Source organism: Zingiber officinale, chromosome 1B, assembly GCF_018446385.1.
Source record: "Zingiber officinale cultivar Zhangliang chromosome 1B, Zo_v1.1, whole genome shotgun sequence".
Classification (NCBI taxonomy): Eukaryota; Viridiplantae; Streptophyta; class Magnoliopsida; order Zingiberales; family Zingiberaceae; genus Zingiber; species Zingiber officinale.
This window is the reverse complement of record NC_055986.1, coordinates 152,128,017-152,149,930: the sequence shown is the minus strand read 5'-3', so window position 1 is coordinate 152,149,930 and position 21,914 is coordinate 152,128,017. Positions and strand designations below refer to the sequence as shown.

The window sequence follows — 21,914 nt, the reverse complement described above, 5'->3', positions numbered from 1 at the left end:
GAAAAGATGATTACAATTTGAAGTACAATTAAGTGCAATAAAGGAACTATACCAACGAAAAGAGAACAGAGAACTTTGGAGTGATTCGTTGGAGTAGCAGAGCGTTGTTGAGGCGTTAGCAGCAGCACACGGAAGAGCGCAGTTTTCTGTTCGAATTTGATGATCTACGCTGCACCTCGAGGCCTCCTTTTATAGCTCTGCAAAGTCTGATCCAGATCCCCAAGCTTCGGGATCAAGTTTGACCCGACGCAGATCGGTCGACCGATCCCCTGTTCGGTCGACCGATCAAGCGATCTTCTCCCATCCGATCCGCCCGATCCTCTCGCTCCGCTTCTATCTGGTCAAACTCCATCCGAGGTTCGGTCGACCGATCACCATGTTCGGTCGACCGATCAGCTATCCTGACTCTGTCAACCTGGCTTGATCCAGTCGATGCCCAACCCTGGTTCGGTCGACTGATCCCCTGATCGAGCCCGGTCCAACTTCTGGAGATATGATCTGCCAGTATGGGGGTTCGATCGACCGATCCCAAGGTTCGGTCGACCGAACCTTGGGATCGGTCGACCGATCCTGGTCACTTCTAGCTCTGCACAAAAAGGTTAGTCTCCTGCAAAACAGAGTTAGAACACAATAGATAATATGTAAACAAATGAATTGACAGTCTTCGGACTGTCCGGATCTGACTTCGGATTTCCGACCGGAAACCCTAGGTTGACCCGACGCCTACTGTTCCCTCTATAGGGAACGCGTCCTCACCTACTACTCTCAGGAGATTTACCTGTTGCTAGTACGATCCTCCAGATCGACTGGACTTTTGCTCAGCGTCCGATGCTTCCGGTCTTCATGCTGGATGTCCGGTCCTCGACCCATCCAGACTTCTACCCGGTTCGCGACACCAGGATTTTAACCTAGCGTTACCACCCCCTAGGATTTTTGCCCGAAGCGCCAACCCGCCAAGACTTCCCGCACAGAGTTACCACCCTAGGGTTTTCCCTTGCCTAACCGCAACTAGGACTTTCCTAAAACACTCAGTCATACACATTAGATAACAATTAAACTTAACTTTGAATCCCTTTGCCATTATCAAAACTAAGGTTCGATCGTCGGATGCTTCCCGCACCAACAAAATGTATAAGTCAGTTGATAATTGATCCTGTCCGAACCGGGAGTCAACGGACACTGGGCACGTGGCGCTCCCTGCTGGATCTTCGAGTGCTCCGGCGAACCTGCAGCAAAACCGAGCCGGGAGGGGTGTCCCGGCGACGGCCCTCCGACGCTCAAGTCAGGCGAGGAATAACAAAAAGGTGGCCTCAGGATCAAGACCCGCGTACATGCGGTGAAGAAATGGGGACCTTATATAGACCTCTCGAAGGAGCCTGGGCGCGCCAATCAAAGCAATCATCTGATTTCGACCATGCCCAGGTATGGGTCTGTCAGGAGGACCATGCCCAGGTATGGGTCTGTCAGAAAGACGCCCCTAAGGCCATACCGCCACTATATCAACCTCTCCATGATGTGACGGCGAGATCCTCCATCGTACACTCTTGTGTACGGCGTAATCATCAGACATGCCCTTGCTGACATCCCATATCCTGAGCCGGACGAATAGGCCGCTCGGCTAACCTTCATACCCTCGCCCTTATCCTGGCCGAACGGACCACCCGCTTGGACCTTCGGTCCCAGCCGGGCAGACGTCCCGATCGGCCATTCGGTTCTCCTGCCTTGGCGTCGGAAACCCCAGCCCATGGCTGGGTTATCTTTGGTTCCGCTCGGACCTACTCAGCTGCTCGGCGAGACCATTAACCGCTTAGTCGGCCCTTCATCTGTCCTCAAGCTGAGACCCTTCAGGAAGTGGATCCCCCATTCTTACCGCCGGATCAATAATAATAAATAGAATTGAACTCCTGATGTTCCTGAGGTTAAAAGATAGATTTTTAAATCAGAATAAAATTATGATGATGTCAATCCATGAGGTGGAGTTATGCTAAAAGAAGACTTTATAATTTTCCTTTTTAAAATCCAGTAATATATATGTTAAGAAATTAATGTTGTGTAAGAAATGATGGTTATTTATATCATTAGCCAGGATGAGGGTGGAATCCAACTACATAAATAATTATCTAAGCTTTTATTAAGTTCCTTTGAAAACTTGTCGTTAACAAGATTGCGATTGGGGCTAAAATCAGAATTTTTGCTTGTGGAAAGTTAGGCCAACCCTTCCTAGTGCCATTAACTTCTTGTAACTATAGTTTGAAATACAAGTTGTTAATCATGTCATACAGTGACTCATTATCTTTCCTTCTCACCTTGTATCAGCAGTGTTGTGCTATGATCCTAATGTCATATCTTGGATTTTTTGAAATATTAATTATTCATCTAATTAACGTATCTACTATCTTCATTGCATTGCTAATGAGCATTCTTATATTCTATGTGTCAAATGTAAAATAGTCGGTATTCCTATAATTCTATTTTTATCTAGCCTATAGTGAAGAAATTCTTACATATTTAATACTATGCCCAAGTTCTTATGAAGATGTAGCATTCCTTACTAATACATTGCAATCGAACCTGCAACACCTTCCGTCCAAGGAATAATCTAACATTAGTACAATAGTTTGATCAATTCATGCTACCAATAGGTCTGGGGTCAATTCCTAGTGGGTGTGGAATACCCCGTTGATTGCCTCAACCCCTCCTTGCATGCACTGTTGTTGCTGGGCCAGGTCCCCCATAATTTACCTCCCTTCCATACAATGGAGGGTCACCCTGGAGAGACTGCCAAGGTGACGGTTTCATTTTTTGCTGTCAATAATTTGATAAATTCAAATATAACATTTGCCTTGTATGTTGGTGGGCAAATTACGCAACCCTCCTTTCCATGTTTGAGACTAGCCATGGCAAAGTTTATCCGACATGGGTGGAGTTTGTCAAGTCATACTATAAAATTTTAAAAAGCAAGCATCTATTTGTAAGAAGATCTCCCTTGAAAAATTTAACCAAGTTAAAAAGGAAGCAATTTATCTTATTTGCATACCAAGTTTGGATTTGATTCAAAGAAAGGAACTTGATTCAAATCATGGCCATTGTGAGGAAGAGCAAGTTGATGATAAAGTAGTAGTCAATGCTACATTAGTAAGCTCCATCACAACAAGGGAAAGTTTCTAAATTAGAATCCACCAAGAAGAGAAAAATAGGTAACTATGAAAATTTCCTTCAAGAGTGAGGAGTCCACCTTCCAAAGAAAATTATCTTCCAAGCAAGCAAAAGTAAATTTTTTCAGTATTCAAAGACTTATAATGAGACTTATAAACTTAGATTAAAACAAGTTATGCAACCCAAATATTCATGTCACTATAACAAAAGTTCATATGTGCCAAAAGAAACATGTTTGTATCTTTACATGTAACATATTTCCCATAGTAACTCTTTCCAATGTCTAATTATCATGACATAGGTTGGGTTGCTTTAGTGGTCATGTCAAACTCTTACATAAGATAGAATGAATAATCATGTCTCTTTCTAATATTTAACTATCATGAAATAGTTTGAACTTGCTATTTCAGGGATCACTCCAATTGTCATGTCAAACTCTACGATAAAATAGAACAAATATTTGGAAATTCAAAGGGATGGTAAAGTGTACCATAGCATGACTTCTACACCTAAAGTACAAACATGTAATTTTCACATTGCTAGTTAGGCACTTCGGAAAAAGATATTATTAAAAAAAATTGAAAAGTTTATTGTCTTATAATTATATTCTATATGTTAAAAGTCATACCTTTGAGTTGAAGACATGGGTTTCTTCCATGTGCCACATGGCAAGAAAAACAAAAATTATATAATTATTCATAACTCCATCTTTCATGTGCTCCTCTCCACAAGTGTCATTTTATGTAATTTATTAACTTCACAAAACCTCTCATTAATATTGTGTATCGTGTTGAGGTCACAACTCAACTAGCATCATCACTAGTGGATTTCCCTTTAGTCTCCATGGAACCATTACCTACACAATCAAGCCACCACCCCTTCCCTCCCCCCTCATATGATATAAACACTACCATTATTTGATCACTTGAGAAGGTTAACATGATGGCATGTAGAGGTAAGCAGTGACGACACTAGAGGGATTAGCAAAGACAAACGATTCAAGGATGAGGTTATCCATGGCCAATACTATTTGGAGGAGAGAAAAAAGGATCTCTAACACAGCTACGACTTCTCTCAACAAGGAGATGCAATTGTTGTTGCTTTGGTAAGAGTAAAGGTAGCACTACTTTCATTGTTTTGATAATGCGAGGCAATACGAAATATGGTGTTTTACCTGAAACTAAGTTGAGGCTAGGTGGAATTGCCTTCTATGGTGTATGCAACAACAAGGCATTTTAATGGAGAGAAGACAATGGAAAATTAATTGATAGACTCAAATAGTTGGAAGTAGGAAGGCAAAACCTCATTGTGTCAATGTAGATTGGGAAGAAAGCAACTTAGAGGATGTGAGTGTAAGGAGGGGTCCACTGACCACAATTAAAGTTATTTGAATGGGAAAAACTATTTATTATATTGCCCTAAAATTAAGTGGATATTTTAAATAGCATTACATTGCATAAAATACTATTAATTAAAAAGCAAAGTTAACTCACACCATCACTAAAATCTTAAAAAAAATATTCATGCAACGTTAACATTTGACAATTTAACTCATTAATTTTAACAATAAGGTTGGTGGTTGGTGGGTTGTTGACCTATGGAAGCATGGGAGAGAGAAGGCTAAGGAAGATTCTTTTTTGAGTAAAAGAGAGAGAGAGAGAGAGAGAGAGAAGATAGGTTTAAGAATTCAATCGAGCCTCTTCCTAGACTAACTAGACGACTAGCACTAAAGTTAAAAAAAAAAAGAGCAGCTCAGATCTGGAAGCTCCCGCTAATGCGGGATCCCATATAAGTGTTGAATTACATTGGATCTAATGTACACAACTTTGCCCAACATCATGAGATTTTAAACCATGCTAAAAATAACAATCAAACTTATCCCACTAGGTGGAGTCGGCTATATAGATCCTTTTAGACCATTGAACTCTATCCTCTACTATATCATCATCTATACCTAAATAAATTTTATCTTATTTTATTGTTGCTAACCAAGTATTTTTTTTTGTCTTCCTCTTGCTCGTTTGATGTGCATATTTGTCGTAGTTTCACATCGCACATTTATTGATCGTCTAAGTACATGTTCGTATCATCTTAAACGTGTCTATTGGAGTTTTCCCTCAATAGATGTAACTCCGACTCTCTTTAATGCTCTCATTTCTTATTATGTCCATCCTCGTATATCCACACATCCATCTTAACATCCTCATCTCTGCAACTCTTATCTTCTACTCATGTGCTCAAGTCATAGCCCAACATTCAGCATCATATAATATAGCGGTCTAACCGTTATTTTGTAGAACTTTTCTTTAAGTTTTAGAAGCACTTTACGATCACATAAAACAGCCAAGGGTCTCCTCCATTTCAACCATCCTACTTGTATTCTATGTAAGCATCTCTTTCAATCCCTCCATCATTGTGTTTTCCTTTCTCCAATAATTATTATTTGCAAACATTACTAAATGAAAATGAAGGTTTCCTCCAGAGAAGATTATAGAAAATTAGACATAAAATTAGAAAGATTCTATAGCAAACTAAACCATTAAAACTAAAATGGGATATCATTTGTGAAACAACATTTATATACAAAACCAGCAAATCCCATTTCTCCAGGATTATAAAAGAGAAAATGTATTAGTTGTCATAACAAGATTGAGAGTGGCATTTAAACTGGATAACCTTAAATTTGGCATTTACCTATAGGAGGATCATTCTCAATGCATAGAAGCCAAAAAGAAAAGTCACAAGAAGAATATGAAACCTAACAATTAATTCAAGATCTGCTAATGCATCTGAAATACAGGCTATAGTAATAAACAACAAATTCAAGTTGCATCTTACCGCAAATCTTAGGAGTAAACAAGACTTTCCAACACCTGAATCTCCAATAAGCAAAAGTTTGAATAAATAGTCACTACAAAATGAAACATGTCATTTAGTCAGTTTTACATCAAAGGCATGGAATTATTAACTGTAAAATGAATTTGTAACTTGCATAACTTGATGCTGTTTCAACCCACTGATTTTTTATGAAATTCTAGTGTTTTTGCTTAGAGTTAGTCCAACCCTCAACATTCAGAAAATTAAGATCGGACCAAAGTTTCCTTCTCAGCCTAAAATCCAACCCTAGTACCCACCCGAACCTAAATAGACATGGATAGCTTTTGACTTGATCTGACTAACTTCCATGCACATAAAGAACCACTTTAGTGAAAAGCAACCTAATTAGACCAATTTAAAACATTCATGAGAAAGCAATCAACTTTGTCAAGTAACTTATGTTTTAATTTATAATGTATGCCCGTTCACAAGTTTGAACTTGGAATCCCATAGAAAAAATGAGCCCAATTTTCGACTCAGATTTGGGAAAAATTGCAACCAATTTTATTACCAGTTCTAACCTGTATATTAAAAAAAAAACTTTTTCATTTAGTCAACTATTTTATGTGCCCGTGATGTAAGCATCAGTACATAGTGATTTTAGTAGTTGTCCTTCAATAGTTTAAGTAGAAGTGTTGACCATGTTTATGAACATATCATGCCAAAACTCAATTTTCTTAATTATCAGAGCTCACCATAAAGATGAACTGTAGAAACCATATATAATCACTAATCAGTTTCAGATCAAAGCAACTAAACAAAGAGGTTGGTGAATAAATTAACATTTAGAATCTATAGACGAAAAGAAAAAGGAGAAAGAACTTAGGCGCCCTTGAATAGGGTAGCTCGGTGCATGGGGTGTTAGGGAAGGGCCTATTGTATACAGTCTTATTCTGCATTGTAAGAGACTGTTTTTGCGACTCATATCCGTGACCACCACATCACACGGCAGCAACTTAGCCGGTCTTGGATAAATAATATAAATTTGAAATTTCCACATTAAAAGCACAATGGAAAAAATGGATATAAAAAAAAAGATTTTGCGTAGTTCAGATGTTTTCTTAAATCTTGCAACTACTAACATAAAACGAAATCCATATGTAGCAGCTTCCAGGTTTCTGCCAAGGAAGCTTAATAAGGAACAAACCCTTAATTCAAGGCATCTATTTACGTGGCTATATAATCTATCATGTTAAATGTTACTATAGAAAAATCAATATTTTATATAGTTCAGGACTACAAACAGGATTATAGTTATACACCTTATTCCATATTATCATGTTCGGAAAACAACTTAACAAATAGAATGAGGAATCAGCTCAAGTTCAGAAGCCATGTTATCAAAAAATAAGATGACAAATATTCTATTTACACTTGCATCTTATTATGAGAACCTGGACTGGGAAAAAGTATTGCCAATGATCCCAATTATGACAAGGGCCAAAGGACAACTTAATTGATCCTTTTAAGGAAAGGATTGGGCTGAAAAATAAACACATTGTACATGAATATATCCACAGCTATCAATGTCAAACAACCAGTAAGTTTCCTTACTGTTTTAATAATTTCCCTTAACTAGCTTCACACACTAGCAAACAAAGACAAGTTCAGCACAGGTGTTTAATATGCACAGCCTAGAAAACCACAGATAAAGGTCCAATGTCTCACGTGGGACTTTATAATTGGCAACCACTTCTCCACTAACAGCCTATAATATTTCAGGATAAAGACTAGCTTGGAGTGGATATCTTTATTTTCCATGGTCCAGTACAAATATTAGATAAAGAAACATGCATGTTACACAGTGAAACTCCACAGATTGCACTTGGGATTTTTCATATGCCAGGAAACTCAGTTCAGGATTGAAACATGCCAATGCCAATCTAGCATAAGCTGGATAATAAAAATATCAGATACAATAGCTTAATAAACAATACACTCAATCACCCCAAGAGTGAACAATTCAAAGCTACAAGTTAACCATCGATCCAAAAAGATCATCAAACTTTAAAAAAAAAAATGCAAATGAAGTGCAAATCATGACTGCATAATCACTCATGCTTTATATTTATAGTTCAGAGTAAAGAATTCAATAACAAACAAATGTAACGATTAAGGTAGCAAAGATGAAAATCTTGAACTGATATAAGAGCAACTTTCATAGAAAATTAAAAGATCATTGCTCTCCATAAATTACAATATTTGATAGAAGACAAAATGACGTAAAGCAATTGTATAGATGGAATTATATTTACATGTTGAAAAGAATGTCAAAATCTGTACCAGGATCTAATGGTTGAAATATCTGAGTATGGTCATATCAGATCCATATGATCAACAAACTACGAACCAATATGAGAAACTTGAAATGGAAAAAGAAAATAAATTATCTCATGATTGATATAAGAAAAGACATTCCAATAAGAATGCTTCCTATTGTCATATTCATCATAAAGCAAAGCCCTATTTGTCCTAACTATTTTTTGTCATCTTATCCCTCCATTGAACTATGTAAGATCACATCATTAGTACTATCAGATGGTTTAAATCACTTTAATTACATTAATTAAGATTTTCTTAGATCTCTTGTATCCCACTTCCGTTCAACTATAATCATGTCTTTAATTACACGGAATACAGATACTATATAATAGAACAACAAAGTTATATTGATAGCACATAGTATAAAGGGCAGTCTAGTACACTAAACTTCTGCCAATGCAGGATTTGGATGAATGGTCTATTGTACACATCGTTACCCTCTACTTTGCAAGAGGCAGTTTCTAAGACTCGAACCCGTGACCTCAAAGCTCCCCTTCTAATAACACATAGTATAATGACAATAATATCAAAATATTATTAAATTAATAATATTACATTAATTTTTTATGAAAATTACATCATAGAATTATACGAAAAAACAAAGTTAATTAGTAGGCTTTTTCTTTGTGAGATCATGAAACAATTTGAAACACTAGTAGTGAGAGAATAAATAATTAGTTGGTCCTAACTATTTTTGGTCATCTTATCCCTCCATTGAACTATGTAAACTATTTAGATAGTTTAAATCACTTTAATTATGTTAATTACGCTTTTCTTAGATCTCTTGTATCTCACTTTCGTTCAACTTTAATCATGTCATTAATAACACAGAGTGCAAATATTATCAAATTAATAATATTACATTAATTTTTTATGAAATTACATCATAGAATTATACCATAAACAAAGTTAATTAATAGACTTTTTCTTTGTGAGGTCATGAAACAATTTGAAACTTTAGTAGTTATTTGAGAGAATAAATAATCTTAGTGGTCAAAGAGAAAAAATCCTATAAAGGAATTAGACCTCATATTTCAATTAGATTTGAATCACAATTATGAAAATTAAGCCACATAAAAGCTAGACTCCTTCACAAAAATGCAAGTAGTACAACACGCATGTGGATCACATGGAGGAGGCAAAGGGCATGTTAAGGTTAGAAAAGCAGGCAAACACACAAGTGAAGGAGAGTCATCGTGGTACGCAAAGGAAAAGTCCGATTTATCAACTATGAAACCCTGACATCCAATAATGAAACAAAATGTAAACAAGAGAAGATGAACCTTTAAACTTCCTCCAAGATGTATTATACCCATGTTTCTTTCATGTGACAAAGGGGTGGCCACAAAATCACAAGCACACTCTGCCCTCAAACTCCAACAAAGCAATTGAACGACTCAATTGATATTATCTGATCCGGCGGTAAGAATCCGGAACCCCATAAGGAGGGGTCAACGCCACGGGGAGGTCAAAGGGTCCAGTGGCTCGCCGGAAAGGGACGAACCGACCGGACTCGGAAGAAAGGGAAATCTAATAGTAAAAGGCACCCTGGTAGGGACCAGGATTCCGACGCTCAAATGAAGCAGTACATAATGACCGAGCGGAAGGACGTGCCTCCCGGTCGGCGCAAGGAATTAAGGCCGTCCGGACGACGTTCTTCGCCCGCCCGGCCGGTCGGACGTTCCGGTCAGGCGGTGGGTAAAAGACGGGAACAGCTTCTGACAGCCGTCAAGTCGTATCAAGTCGTATGGCTACGCCATACTCCTAGTCTGTCAACGGGGGGTCCTATTGTCCCATCGAAGAACATGCTCGGACTGTAGCAGTATGGTGTCAGGTAAGCTCTCTGACAGGTGCATACCGGGGTATGGGTTGCTGACACGTATGCACCTCGGTGGACGTGCATTAGTTCCTTCTCCTTCCTATATAAAGAGCCTATTACTCCGCCAAAAGTACGCATAATACGAGCTTGGCAGCCACTTTTTCCACCACTTACCTGACTTGAGCGTCGGAGGGTCGCCGCCGGGAATCCTTTCCCGGCTCGACTTTGGTGCAGGATCGCCGGAGCTTCGTTTGACCAGCCGGAGATCCACTCCATCGACTAGGAGCGCGCCGCGTGCCCAGCGTCCTTTGGTTCAGCGGTTCGGACAGGATCAATTTGGCGCCGTCTGTGGGAACGCACCTGCATCCGAACGGGAACGATGGACGAGGCTAGACGACAACACACGGTGGCGCTTTCAACAGAAGAACTCGACGCTCTGGTTGAGATGAGGGCCGCCAAACTTGTGGAGCAAAAACAGAAAGCAGCAGCCGAGCGGCCGGAGCAACAAGCAACATCTGCGTCGGGTGGCCGAGCGGAAGCACCTCCAGCCACCGTCGCATTCCATCGAGCCTTATTTCGCACCCCTGAAGCCGTACCAGCTCGAAGAGATAGAGGATCTTCTTCAGACAAGATGCCCAGGCGAGACGACAGAAAGGGGAAAGCCCCCCGAGCGGACTCATCTCCCGAGCGGATCAATCGCCAATTCTCGGAGGCTATTCTACGAGACCCTCTGCCCAAGCACTACGTGCCTCCGACGATCGGCGAGTACAATGGAACAACAGACCCGGATGATCATCTGGGTAAGTTTGATAACACGGCTACACTCCATCAATACACAGATGGAGTAAAATGCCGAGTTTTTCTTACCACTCTCTCGGGATCGGCTCAACGGTGGTTTCAGAGGCTGCCGGACGGATCCATCACAAGCTTCAAGGACTTCCGAACGGCCTTCCTCCACCATTTCGCCAGCAGTCGGCGTTATCAGAAGACAAGTGTCAGCTTGTTCGCCATCAAGCAAGAGCCGAGAGAATCGCTTCGAACTTACATCCAGCGGTTCAACAAGGTGGCAATGGATATTCCAACGGCCACATCGGAGACCATGATGAATGCCTTCACACAAGGCCTAGTGGATGGGGACTTCTTCCGGTCGCTCATCCGAAAGCCGCCCCTAGATTATGATCACATGCTACATCGGGCCAACGAATACATAAACGTGGAAGAAGCGCAAGCCGCCCGGAAAAAGGAAACTCCAACCGAGAGGGCGCCTATTCATGCCGAACGGAGACAGCATGCCGCTCATCAACCGCCTAGAGGACCAAGGGCCGAAGCAATCCGCTCCCCTCGTGTGAGATCCCAAGTGCAAGAGGTAGCTGCCGCTCGGACCAAGCCAAAGAAGAGATGGACCCCTATGTTCTGCTCCTTCCACCGGACGGATACGCACAACACGAGGGATTGTCGAAGTCTTCCCTTCGTGGCTAATCCCGTTCCCAGGAAGGCCGAACGACGGTCTCCTTCCATCGACCGGAGACAAAGGACCCATGAAACCGACCGGACCCGCACCGAGAGGCTACATCAACAGACGCCCGATCGGCACCGATCTCCAAGACAGGAGAATCGCCGAGCGTCCAGAGAACGGTCCCGACCGTCCACTCGGGAAGAGGAAAATAGGAGCAATACTTCCCGGGGCGAGATCAACGTTATTGCTGGTGGGCCGACCGGAGGAGACTCCAACCGAGCCAGAAAGGCGGGCGTCCGGCAACTCCAGATTCATGCAGTCAGCTGCAGCCAAGAGCGGGCGAACGGACCGGAAATCAGTTTCGGACCAGGGGACTTGGAAGGAGTCGAAGTACCCCACGATGATGCCTTACTCATCAAAGCGGTAATAGCCAATTACACTATTCACCGTGTATTTGTTGACACAGGGAGCTCGGTCAACATCATATTCAAGAAGGCGTTCGATCAGCTGCAAATTGATCGAGCCGAGCTGCTGCCCATGACGACCCCGCTCTACGGGTTTATGGGCAACGAAGTTCAACCGGTCGGACAGATTCGGCTGGCTACCTCGCTGGGGAAGAGTCGCTCAGGAGGACAAGGACAATAAACTTCGTGGTGGTCGACTCTCCCTCATCTTACAATGTAATTTTGGGACGACCGGCGCTCAGCGAATTCCGAGCGGTCGTCTCAACCTTCCATCAGAAAATCAAGTTCCCCGTGGAGGACAAAGTGGGAGAAGTACGGGGAGATCAGCTAGCAGCTCGGCGTTGCTATATAGAGATGATCCGAGCAGAAGCCTGTTCCGCTCGGAAGGCGCCTCGAATCGAGGTAAATGCCATCACTGAAAAGCCACCCTCTCTAATTTATGAAGAAAAAAAGGAAGTGCAGATTCACCCGACCCGACTGGAGGCTACAACTTTTATTGCCTCTGATCTGGAGGAGAAGCAGAAGGAGGAGCTGATCCTATGCCTCCGACGAAACCATGATGTATTTGTCTGGTCGACACATGAGTTACCCGGAATTTCGCCGAGCATAGCGCAGCATGAGTTGCATGTCCGACCGGACGCTCGACCGATAAAACAGAGAAAAAGATATTTCAGTGCCGAGCAGAACTCCATCATCCGGGCGGAAGTCGAGAAGCTTCTGGAGGCCGGCCATATACGCGAGGTGCAGTTCCCGAGCTGGCTGGCTAACGTAGTATTAGTCTCCAAGCCGGGCGGCAAGTGGAGAGTCTGCATCGACTTTCGGGACTTAAACAAAGCATGCCCCAAAGATTTTTATCCCCTGCCCCGGATAGATCAGCTGGTGGACTCTACGGCCGGCTACGGATATCATCAAGTGCCGCTCGCCCGGGAAGATCAAGAAAAAGTAAGCTTCGTAACGGCCGACGGCACATATTGCTATAATGTGATGCCATTCGGATTGAAGAACGTCGGGGCCACCTATCAGCGCTTGATGAACAAAGTGTTCAGGGAGCAGATCGGGCGGAATCTGGAAGTCTATGTGGACGACATTCTTATCAAATCCGTCCGAGCGGCCGATCTCTTCAAGGACATGGAAGAAACCTTCCAAGCGCTGCGCAAATATGGAGTCAAGCTAAATCCCCAGAAGTGTCTGTTCGGAGCAAAAGGAGGTCGTTTCTTGGGGTACATAGTGACCGAGCGGGGAATCGAAGCAAATCCCAGCAAGGTGAAAGCTCTACAAGACATGCCGCCTCCAAGAAATACAAGGGAAGTGCAGCGGTTGACCGGTCGGATAACCGCATTGTCCAGATTCATCTCCAAAACTGCCGACCGGCGCCTCCCTTTCTTCAAAATTTTGCGCAAGGCCACTAAATTTCACTGGGACGAGGAATGCGACCGAGCATTCGAAGAATTGAAGACATATCTTAATTCCCTGCCTGTACTAGCCAAGCCGATCGGGGGTGAGTCACTTTATATTTATCTGTCTTCAACCGAGCATGCTGTAGGCTCGGCACTTGTAAGGTCCAGCGGCGAGGAGCAGCCGGTGTATTTTCTGAGCCACATTTTAAAAGATGCTGAATCTCGTTACACCGGGCTCGAGAAGTTGGCCTTTGCTTTGGTTCTAGCCGCTTGGCGCCTTCGACCATATTTCTTGGCTCACACCATCATTGTCCGGACGAACAGTCCACTAGGAAGAGTACTGTTGAATCCAGAAGCGTCCGGACGGCTCATCAAGTGGACGGCAGAACTAAGTGAATTTGACATCCAATATCAGCCCCGCTCGGCGATCAAAGCGCAATCCTTGGCTGATTTTGTGACCGAAGTGCAAAGGCCAGAGCCGGAAGCTAAGTGGAGAATATATGTGGATGGGTCTTCCACTCGGCTCGGAAGTGGGATTGGAATATTGCTGCTCTCACCTCAAGAAGAAAAGATGCACCTATCCGTCCGGCTAGATTACAAAGCTACCAACAATGAAGCAGAGTATGAGGCCCTCATAGCCGGATTGCAGGCAGCACGGCATGTGGAAGCCGGTCGGGTGACACTTTATTCGGATTCACAGTTGGCCGCTCAGCAACTTTCTGGCACCTTTGAAATCAACAGCGTTCGGCTTAAACTCTACGCTGAGGCCTTTGAAAAACTCAAAGCTACTTTCCGAGAGGTGCTTATTCAGAAGATTCCCCGAACGGAGAACCAAGCAGCCGATGAGTTAGCCAAACTCGCAAGCTCAATAACGCCGGTCGCCATTCAGCAACCAATTGAAAAAGTACTGTTGGTGGCGCACGTCGACCGGATGCAAGGCCTCACGTTTCCAAGCGACTGGAGGACACCCATCATAGAGTTCCTCCGCTCGGGAGCCACACCGGTCGATCGAGATAAAGCCCAGTTGCTCAGGAGGAGGGCCGGTCGGTTCACACTCATTGGCGATCAGCTCTACAAGAAGGCTTTCTCTCGCCCGCTGTTGAAATGCGTGAGCTCAGAAGACTCGGCTTACATCCTCCGAGAGGTACATCAAGGATCGTGCGGAGGACATCCAGGCGGACGATCACTAGCTAAGAAGATCCTGCTAGCTGGATACTTTTGGCCGACCTTACAAATAGACGCCGCTCGGACAGTTGCTACGTGCCTTTCGTGCCAGAAGTATCACAACTTCTCCCACCGACCGACAGAGGAGATGAAGGCATCAACCGTCTCATGTCCGTTCGATCAATGGGGAATGGATATTGTGAGTCCATTTCCGATGGCGACCGGACAGAGGAAATTTTTGCTGGTGGCGGTCGATTATTTTTCCAAGTGGGTGGAGGCCGAGCCACTAGCCAAGATCACCGAACAGATGGTCAAAAAATTCATCTGGCAACACATCATCTGTAGGTTCGGTATCCCTCGCCGATTGGTTTCCGACAATGGGCGGCAATTCACAGGGAAGGTGCTAGAAGATTGGTGCAAAAGCTACGGCATCGAGCAACACTTCACGTCCGTGGCTTACCCCCAAAGCAATGGTCAAGCCGAGGTGGCCTCCGTATTCTGCGCGCTCGGCTCGACCACTTGGGAGGGCGTTGGCCGGATGAAGTGCCGGGCGTTTTATGGGCCATCCGAACGACTCCTAAGGAAGGAACGGGCGTCACACCTTTTCATCTGGTGTACGGCGGCGAAGCGGTCATTCCGGTTGAAGTCGGCGTCGAGTCCGTCCGGGTCCAATGTTACGATGAAGGCAACGCCGAGCGAAGGAACATGGAGCTGGATTTGGTTGACGAGGAGCGAGCCAAGGCATCCATTCGGCTGATGGCATACCGTCAACGGATGAAGCAAAACTACAACCGACGCGTCATTCCCAGATCATTCCAGGTCGGCGACCTGGTCTAGAAGAAAGTCAAGCCGGTCGGCGACGTCGGCAAGCTTGAAGCTCCGTGGGCAGGTCCCTTCAAAATCATCGAGAAGCTCCGCTCGGGCGCGTATTATTTGGAAGATGAGGAAGGTCGGCAGCTAGATAGGCCGTGGAGCGCGAACCACCTCCAGCCTTATCGGGCGGGGTGAAAGGTGTGTCTATGTAAATCATCCTGTGTACTTTTTCGACTGAATACTTGAATTGCAGAAATGAAAAATCAAGAGAACAAATAAGGCATCGCCAACAAAGAAACGAAGGCCCCGAGCCGTTCGGCCGGAGGTAAATTGGTCGAGCCAAGCGCTCGAGAAGTGAAGGCCCCCGAGCCGATCGACCGGGAGGTTTATATATTTAAAGACTCTATAAGCAGATAGCCCGTGCTGTTCGGCCGGGCACAAATATTGTTCAAGCACGGGATATGACACGAAGGCCAAGGCCGCTCGGCCTGGTAAGGAGTTAGCCTTGAAAGGCCGACGAGCCCCGTCGTTAAAGATCGAGAGCCGCGCCGACCGGCTATAAATATCCGCGCCGTCGAGCTCCGACGTTAAAGATCGAGAGACGAGCCGGCGTCTATAAACGTCCGAGCGAAAGGCCGACGAGCCCCGTCGTTAAAGATCGAGAGCCGCGCCGACCGGCTATAAATATCCGCGCCGACGAGCTCCGTCGTTAAAGATCGAGAGCCGCGCCGACCGGCTATAAATATCCGCGCCGACGAGCCCCGTCGTTAAAGATCGAGAGCCGCGCCGACCGGCTATAAATATCCGCGCCGACGAGCCCCGTCGTTAAAGATCGAGAGCCGCGCCGACCGGCTATAAATATCCGCGCCGTCGAGCTCCGACGTTAAAGATCGAGAGACGAGCCGACGTCTATAAACGTCCGAGCGAAAGGCCGACGAGCCCCGTCGTTAAAGATCGAGAGCCGCGCCGACCGGCTATAAATATCCGCGCCGACGAGCCCCGTCGTTAAAGATCGAGAGCCGCGCCGACCGGCTATAAATATCCGCGCCGACGAGCCCCGTCGTTAAAGATCGAAAGCCGCGCCGACCGGCTATAAATATCCGCGCCGACGAGCCCTGTCGTTAAAGATCGAGAGACGAGCCGGCGTCTATAAACGTCCGAGCGGAAGGCCTTGCGAAAATCCAGCAAAAACCCCTTTGAGGTGAGGCGCGAAGCAAAAGATAGTTAATCGGAATTAAAAATGCGAGCAAGTGAACGAGCGCCGTCCGTTCGCCGAGCGGCTGCTTAGTCGCATGATGAAAGACATTAAAGACAATTCGCTTATCTGGCATAGCGTGGTGCCGAGCGGAAGAGTTTTAAAAAACACTTAAAGTTGGGACGAGGAAAAAATTTCTTGCCAAAATAGAAAGTGAAAGGAACAGAAGATTATCTAATATGCAAGCCAAAAAAGTCATGACAGAGATAAGCGGGGCCGACCGGCGGGAATTCAAAAAAGTTTACAGAAACGCTCCTCACACATCAAAATCAAAAAGAGCGTCGGGGATGGTGTCCATCACGCTCGCTAGATCCTCGGGGGGATGGTCAGCTCGGCAGACAGGTGGCCTTTGGTCTTCAGATAGCCCACCGCCGCCTTGATCGCCTCCTCGAAAGTGAGGGATATCTTCTCGGTAAACTTCTCTCCGAAGTTTTCCGAACGGAGGAACGCCTTCCTCACTTCATCCGAGCGGGCTGACTCCCCCTCTTGGTATTCCTTGAGCGCGGAGTGGGCGGCATCACTGGCAGCTTGAAGCTCCTTCAAGTCCCCATCAAATCTCTGGAGATCAGCCGAGCGGCTCTCCTTCTCGGTGGTCAGCAGGGCGTCCAAGTCTTTGATGCGTTGCTCCAGCCCCCGGACCTCCACCTTCATGCGGTCCATATCATTGATGGCTTGTTGCTTCCGAGTGGTCGTCGTCTTGATCTCCTTGTCTCGTTGTTTAATCATTGTTTCAAGCCGAACGACCTTGCTCGCCAGATCAGACACCCTTTTCCGCTCGGCATCTAGCAGTTTTTGGGACTTCTCCAAAGCGGCCGTCGACTGCCTGGCCTCCCCCGCTGCTTTTTGTTTCTTCAGTTCATCCTCCAGTTCGGCCAACCGATCGCTAATGGCGATCTGCTCCACCCAGTTCTGCTAGCAAACGTGGGCGGATTAAAAACTTAATTCAAATATAAAAAGGGGGAGAGGAGGGAGAGCATACCCCTGTGGCCGACTAAAGGTTGCTGTCGCCGAGCTGCCCGGGAGTTAGCGCGGCTATTCGTCGCCGAGCATCCAACCAAGCTTGAGAGGGCCCGTCAGGGTGATCATCTGCTCAGGAAACACTGGCCGATCAGCAGCAGCCATGTACTCCTCCGAAGGAAGGCGCAGAACAGTTTTAAGTAAATTCTGGCCGCTCGGCTCGCTCTGAGACGGCCCACCAGCAGACGAGGAGGGTAGCTCGCCTAAACGCCTGATACGGCGCAAAGTTCTTGAAGGGATGGAAGAAGGCACCTCCGAACTGGCCCTCGGAGAACCCTGAGGGGTCGGGGTACTCTCGAGGGAAACCGTCCCAGACTGCACCGGTGCATCCGCGCCCCGTTCGGGTTGTGGCCCATCAAGTGTAGAAGCAGGGGCGGATTCCGGTTGGCGGCGTTTCCTAGTGCGTAGCGGCACATCATCGGCCGAACGGCCCTCCACCTCAGTTTCGGTAGGAGGTTCTATGTCGGCCGCGGCCTCATCATGAGAAGTTGGGGCGTCTGAGGCTTCGGGGACAGTTGGCATCCCCTCACCTTCTTCGCCTGCCGGATCAGCCAGAGCAAGGCCCCGTTCGGCGGCCTCCTTGTTCGTCACCGCCTCAATCTGAGCGGCCTTTAGTTTGAGCTTCTCGGTAGCTTTGGCGCGCCACATGACTTCAGCTGCAGGAGCAAAAAATAAATCAGTTAGAACAAAACAAATGGGAAGATAAGGAAACTTACTCATGCTGCAGGGCAGATCGGCTGTGGTAGAGGACAAGCCGAATATGTGCATTACTCCCGGGAGGAGTAGTTTGTCAATATGATAGCGCTGGCCAACTAGCCGTTCGGCTGCATGAAGATAGGCCGCGTCACCTCTAAATTTGCCGAGCTCCGGTTGCGATGGCATCGCCGTCTGCCACTTGGTGCGAAAAGTTGGCCGTTCGGGAAAACGTATATAGAAAAAATGCTCCTTCCAATGTTTGTTGGAGCTCGGCATATTATCGAAAAGGACGAAGCCTATCCTAGACTGGAAAACAAAAGTGCCCCATTCGACTTGCTTGGGATAGTAGAAGTAGTGGAAGATTTTTGGGGTTAAGGGAACGCCGTTCAGTTTGAACAGAACTATCACTCCGCTCAGCAACCTGATAGAGTTGGGAACTACCTGGCCGAGCGAAATGCGGAAATAATTGCAAATTTCTAAGAAAAACTTGTGGGGTGGAAAACGTAGGCCGGCCAGAAATTGGTCCCGGAAGAAAACAACAGTGTCGGGCGGCGGATTGTGAGGCCGATCGGACGGTGTGGCTAACACTATTTGGTGGTCGATCGGTAGGTCATATGCTCGAGTGAGGCGCAAGGCGTCTTCCTCGTCGAACCGGCTTTCCATGTTCGAGTACCAAAGACCCGGAGTACCGCCGGTCGGCTGCGAGGTACTGGTCATGATCGAAAGGCCAGAATGCGGGATAGAAGAGGAGGGTTCAAGCAATGGAGGAAAACCGACTGAAAGGGATGATTAACAGAAAGAAGAAAGCGTCGGGAGCGAGAAAAAGGTCTTACAAGCGAGGAAGATGATCGGAAGAAGCCGTATGGTCGTCGGAAAGCCTGAGCACAAGGTCGTCGGCGAAAAGAGGAACGACAGGGGTCCGGAAACGAAGAGGGCGAAATGCGGCGGAAATGGAGTCAAGGGCTTTATATCGCCGCCCGGGAGCGATCTCCACCGTCCGATCCAGGTCGTCGATATCGAGGTTGTCATCTAGCCGTCCATTTCAAACGGCGGCTGTCCCATCGGAAATGACGCAACCGCCATACGCTGACAAATGCACGATCGCCACGTGTCAGCCGGTTACTAGTTGCATTTTATGAGCTCCCCTTACCGTGCGCAGAGCACGTGATGGGTAGCATGGGAGAACAACGGGCGTGGATTTCAAGAAAACACAAGGCATGGACAAAATATCGCCGAACGGACAGATACCGCCGCACGGATAAGCATCCTTATGCCTGGCCGAGCGGCCTAATGCAATGATCATTTCTCAGGCAGATCGGCAGTCCAGTCAGTCGGACTTTGCCTCCTTCGACTAGACTCGAGAGGAAGGCAAGTGATCCGGCGGTAAGAATCCGGAACCCCATAAGGAGGGGTCAACGCCACGGGGAGGTCAAAGGGTCCAGTGGCTCGCCGGAAAGGGACGAGCCGACCGGACTCGGAAGAAAGGGAAATCTAATAGTAAAAGGCACCCTGGTAGGGACCAGGGTTTCGACGCTCAAATGAAGCAGTACATAATGACCGAGCGGAAGGACGTGCCTCCCGGTCGGCGCAAGGAATTAAGGCCGTCCGGACGACGTTCTTCGCCCTCCCGGCCGGTCGGACGTTCCGGTCAGGCGGTGGGTAAAAGACGGGAACAGCTTCTGACAGCCGTCAAGTCGTATGGCTACGCCATACTCCTAGTCTGACAACGGGGGGTCCTATTGTCCCATCGAAGAACATGCTCGGACTGTAGCAGTATGGTGTCAGGTAAGCTCTCTGACAGGTGCATACCGGGGTATGGGTTGCTGACACGTATGCACCTCGGTGGACGTGCATTAGTTCCTTCTCCTTCCTATATAAAGAGTCTATTACTCCGCCAAAGGTACGCATAATACGAGCTTGGCAGTCACTTTTTCCCCCACTTACCTGACTTGAGCGTCGGAGGGTCGCCGCCGGGAATCCCTTCCCGGCTCGACTTTGGTGCAGGATCGCCGGAGCTTCGTTTGACCAGCCGGAGATCCACTCCATCGACTAGGAGCGCGTCGCGTGCCCAGCGTCCTTTGGTTCAGCGGTTCGGACAGGATCATTATCAATCTGTCATATTGTTGGTTCACTATACCCATTCTTAGAGTATGTATATAATCAGTCCAAATGATAAAAAAAATAAATAGTTTAAAAAATTATCTAATGTTTTAAGAATTAATTAGATTTCCCAAAGGCAATGAGAGCATAAAATGGTGACCAATGTTTCATCTCATATGGATTTGAGTTATGCAACTGGTTTGTTTTCCATGAAACTAGGTAGAATTATTGTGCCATGGTCACTAAATTTTTAATAGAATGACTCAATTGATATTATCAAGGTGTCATGTTGTTGGTTCTCTATACCCACTTTTAGAGTATGTATATAACAAGTTCAAATAATAAAAAAAAAAGTTTAAAAAATTATCTAATGTTTTAAGAATTAATTAGATTTCCCAAAGGCAATGAGTGAATAAATTGATGACAAATGTTTCGCCTCATATGGATTTGAGTTGTGGAATTGGTTTGTTTTCCATGAAACTAGGTACAATTATTGTGTCATGGTCACTTAATTTAATAGATTTAGTTAGAGATAAGCAATAATTCTACCCTGGTTTTGGATATTGGACCCTTAAAAAGGTAAAAAAAAAAAAATGAGAAGAAACAGAAAAACCCTGGTTTTGGATATTGGACAAAGAGGTGCTCTCCATGACAAAAAGAGCAGTTGAAATCACTACTACCAATCTCAGCAAGAGAAGATAAAAGAAATGGAATCCCTTAGGCAAAGGAGGTAGAATCCTAGCTCCTCATCCTCCATTGTAGCTCCTCAACCAAATCAATACTTGTCCTTCTTTTCCCAAAAGAAATTTACATTGAGGAATCAAACTGAATTTATAAATTCTTCAGGGCATTTTAGTTTCTAGATATAGACGAAGCATTATTTAAGATTAGATTTTTTGGTAATGTTGGTGTTGATGATTAGGAGATGTTGGAACAATCGCAACAACGGTTGTGCTAAAGGTGGAGTGGCAGCATGCAATTGTTGCACACACGTGAAGAATTACACACTGACATACATCACAAAGAAGAGATATATGATACATGCATTAGATATGCACATGCATGAGAACTAATCCTAAAATTGACCAACTCTAATAAAATGATCAACATGGCCTTATGAGAGGGTTGAACGAGCTTAAAAATATAATAAAATTTAAAAAAAAAACATTTGAATTGATATAGAACATTTTTCGGACACCTTAACAACTGAAATATCTTACATCCATTTCACTAGGCTATGACGATAAATTTGAATTAAGCAACTAGTATTATGCACAACTTTGAATTGAGCAATAACATTGATCTTAATGTTTTAAGAAATAAATTTAGACTAGTGAATTCAATTTGGTTTACCTTAGAACAAGGTATTAAAAGGTCA

The 21,914-nt window shown here is 45.3% G+C and overlaps 1 pseudogene; it reads right to left on the bottom strand.

The window, feature by feature from the left end:
* Window positions 1-21,914, bottom strand: part of LOC121985214 — a 48,499-nt pseudogene that overhangs the window by 11,805 nt on the left and 14,780 nt on the right.